At 30.7% G+C, this 3,992-nt stretch overlaps 2 long non-coding RNA genes across 2 annotated transcripts; one reads left to right on the forward strand and one right to left on the reverse strand.

Moving 5' to 3' along the window:
* Window positions 1-679: 679 nt before the first annotated feature.
* On the forward strand, window positions 680-2,068 carry LOC105448408. Its single transcript, XR_974241.1, has 2 exons — window positions 680-1,601; window positions 1,853-2,068. It is a non-coding gene; the product is annotated as an uncharacterized LOC105448408 (long non-coding RNA).
* Window positions 2,069-2,161: 93 nt separating this feature from the next.
* On the reverse strand, window positions 2,162-3,939 carry LOC105448407. The gene is made up of 4 exons (XR_974240.1): window positions 3,820-3,939; window positions 3,079-3,276; window positions 2,645-2,876; window positions 2,162-2,307 (listed from the first exon to the last, which is right to left on the reverse strand). It is a non-coding gene; the product is annotated as an uncharacterized LOC105448407 (long non-coding RNA).
* Window positions 3,940-3,992: the final 53 nt, after the last annotated feature.

The following is a 3,992-nucleotide window of genomic DNA, read 5'->3' on the forward strand; positions in this document are numbered from 1 at the left end:
TGTGCTCTTCCGATCTTTTTTCAGAGAATTGTTTAGAGATTTTCAGAAATTTCCTCTACATAATAAAATCAAATGGCAAAATTTTAATTCGATTAAAGCTGATTCCAATTTTGAAAATCAATTTTAATCAAAGTTTTAAAACAGGGTTGTCAATTGGTTTTAATCGGAAATTTTAAGCAGAATAATTAAATATCTAAATCTAACGGTCACCCATCCAAGCTATTACCGCCACTAACTTTGTTTGACTTTCTGTGAGGAACTGCAGACACTTGATCGTGATGATCTATGACTACTCAATGTTATTGACTATACATTATCCGTGATAGATCAGATCAATAAAGTTATTAATAAAATAAAAATATATTTTTATATAAATATTAAAATTTATAAACATAAAATTTTAATATTTATAAAAAAATAGAATAAAATTAAAAATTAATATTAAAATCGTATACTGAAATTATTGTCTCAAATGTCAAATTAATGACAAATAAATATTTACAAAAATAAATGTTAAAAAAATGTTTACTGAAATAATTTTGTCACATAAATAATTCATGAAAAATCAATACTTAAAAATATTAAATAAAGATTTAAAAAACGTTTTTTAGAAATAATTATATTGTAAATAAATATTTAATAAAAAAGAAATATTAAGTAAATGTTAAATAAATATTTTTTCTAAAATGAGTTCAAGAAATCAATGATTAATAAAAAAAACGTTAAAAAACCATTTAAAAATACATAATTGCTGCTGATTGGATACCTTTGAATTCTAAATTTTCAGCAAAAAGACTTTCCGACACTTGGAAGTAATTTTCAGAGAAATCGCCAAAACTCTCTGAAAAATGAGAAACCATGAAAATACATATAATTTTTAAAGACATCACTGAATTCTCGAATTTCAGCGAAATTCAAGGACTTTCCGACACTTGTAAATGATTTTCGGAGCAATAATCGCTGAAAGTCTCTGAAAAGTGAGAAACCATGAAAATATAATTTTTAGAGACATCTCTAAATTTTAGAATTTCAGCGAAATTTAAAGACTTTTCAACACTTGTAAATAATTTTTAGAGAAATTGCTGAAAGTCTCTGAAAAATGAGAAACCATGAAAATATAATTTTTAGAGACATGATCTCTAAATTTTAGAATTTCAGCGAAATTCAAAGATTTTCAGACACTTGTGAATGATTTTCAGAGAAATCGCTGACAGTCTCTGAAAAGTAAGAAACCATGAAAGTATATAATTTTCAGCATCACTAAAATCTCGAATTTCAGCGAAATTCAATAACTTTTAGATACTTTATAAATGATTTTCGGAGATATCATTGAAAGTCTGAATTTTCTTGAAAAAGGCTCTGATTCTTACTGAAAATCCCTGAAAAATGTTTTCAGATTTTTTCAGCGAAATTTTCAAAAAAATTCAGAAAAAATTTTTCATCAGGGATCGAATTTCCATCAACGGCATTTCCATCAGCAATAAGATGAATATAATGTTCGCGATATGTAACGATTTGCTAGAACCATCCAGCGAGGTTGTCTGCACACCGTGTGCAGGGCATGTTTTTCATCATGTGTGTTTAATCCAATGGCTCGAAAGGTGATTTGGATAAGTGCATCAAATATTTTTGCATTCTCTCAATTCTTTCTTTTTGTCTATTATTCAAAGAAGCTTTTATGGCTGTTTCAAAATTCACTGCTAGCACTGAAAAAATATATAGTTTACGTTACGTGACCTATAGATTTTCAGCATTATCAGTGAATTTTGGAACACTGCCTATATAACTCCCGAAAGTTTTTTCTATTGCTTGCACACGAAACTGTTTAGCTTCATCTGTGGAATTGTTTCAGAACTAAAACATATCCATATTGTCGAAGAAGGACAACCGAAGAGAACACAAGATACATTTCAATTTCTTAAATAATAATACCATTGCAAAAGATATGCCATATGAAAGGCCAATGAGAAGTTGAAGAAGATTGAAGATTTGAAGAAAAGTGTAGAACATACATGAATTAGTATGTAAAGTTTGTATCTCCCGTGAAATAAATTTAGATTATGAGAAATATGATTTTGTGTATAAATTGATATGAGATAATGTCTTATAATGCTAACTCAATTCGATACGATATATTTAGGAAACGATAGATTTCGAAGGTTTACGGTTGGCGGGGTACGCGAAAACCATCGACGGTTCTACTATACTTCGTGTTTCTTTAAATCTGGCGATAGCGGCATGATGGGTGTTATATTCATGGGTGTTGTGACGGATTTCATAGAGTTCAGCGATTCCACGATAGAGTATCTATACAAACAGCAATAAGAATTATGATACACTACAATATCATTGCGCTTATATAAAAATACTTTTAATAAATTATCTATTAAATGGTGTATAATTTTGTGTTACAATTACTGACATCGCAAAAATGAATCTCACAATTAGGAGATCCGTTTTTTCCGATCTTGTTCGAAGAAAACGGATCTCCTTGTGAAATTCATTTTTGTGATATGTCATAAAATTATACACCATTCAATAGATAATTTATTAAAAGTATTTTCGGTATTTTCGGAGATATATAGTATCGTTCGTTCGTTTTATATTAGATATATTTTATATTACAAAGCTTTTCGCACATTACCCTGTCAACCCTGTACTCGAGTGACGCATGGATGAGGTGTCGGAGTATGACGTACGGCGTCTGCTCACGCGGAATTGAGTTTCCTCTGCATCTCGGCGAGCTGCAGCTTCTCATACTCCTTTTTCAAATTCATCATGTACTTCTCCGTCGCCACTTTCAAATCGCGCTGCTGCACCCAGTACCGGCTCTTCAGAATCTTGTATTTTTTATCCTTGAAGCGGCGTGTTGTCGACTGCAGCAGTAAATTAATTTTAAAAAATACAAAGAACATAATTAATAGAAACGTGATGAATGTATAAATTAAGAGATGTGATATAGACACAATAATAAGAAATTATAAGGAATTAAGAGGAGAAACCGAGAAGGTTATATAAGAATAAAGAGAAACATATATATATATATATATATATATTTGGGCTGCAGATTTTATGTACGATTTCATTGTCGAATAGTTGTATCACTATTTCCATCTGTTCGATTCAAAATGCTTCCACCTTCTGGAATTTTTCTAGGGTGTCCACTGTGGAACGCTGGAAGAATGGGTAAACCTGCGGCGGTAACAGATCTTCCAGCCTTACTGATACGATGTCGGTGCGCCGACACTATATACGGACACGATTGCTTCTCGATGCCTGTAAGTCACGAAGATGAACAGACAAAATCATGGAAAACAAGATCGTAATTTCGATCGCTTTCGAGAAAACTTTTCTTAAAAACCCAGATAACCAAGCGTGATTAATCATATCGAGTAAACTAATGCATTGCATGATCAGTTGTTGCATATTTGACATACATTTACTGACATCAAAAAAGGACACATTATGAATGCAGCAACATTATAACAGCTTAATTATACGTATAAACAGTTAATGAAATTTCAAAAGCAAATGGTTAGCAATAGTGGTACATTATGTTGTCGGCAACATGTAAGCAACATGTCAGCAATAAATAATTAAAGGTTCTATCTTGAGCATTATGATGAAATCATATGTCGGCAACAAAACATAATGTTATGATTTTCATTCATTGTTGCGTATATGTCTTCAAGCTATGATATTTTTTAATTGTAGCTCGTTGCTAACAAAATATTGACAATAAAAAATGTCATACGTTTACGACAACTTTTCGGTAAAAAGATATAGTTTTTTAGATTTAAATTATATATGAATACTTACAATACTGCTGCTAGATAACGTTTGTTGGTATCTGTTTCTCGCATTTAAAATTTTGTCTAGCTCTCTATATAACCAATCGAAGTTCGGACATGTCATAATTATTTGTGCACTCTTCATAATTATGTGTGTGCACTTAGTATGAAATATGAATAATGTTTTGGAGCAAAGAAGCA

The sequence above is a fragment of the Wasmannia auropunctata genome, unplaced genomic scaffold, assembly GCF_000956235.1.
Source record: "Wasmannia auropunctata unplaced genomic scaffold, wasmannia.A_1.0 LD336085.1, whole genome shotgun sequence".
Taxonomy (NCBI): Eukaryota; Metazoa; Arthropoda; class Insecta; order Hymenoptera; family Formicidae; genus Wasmannia; species Wasmannia auropunctata.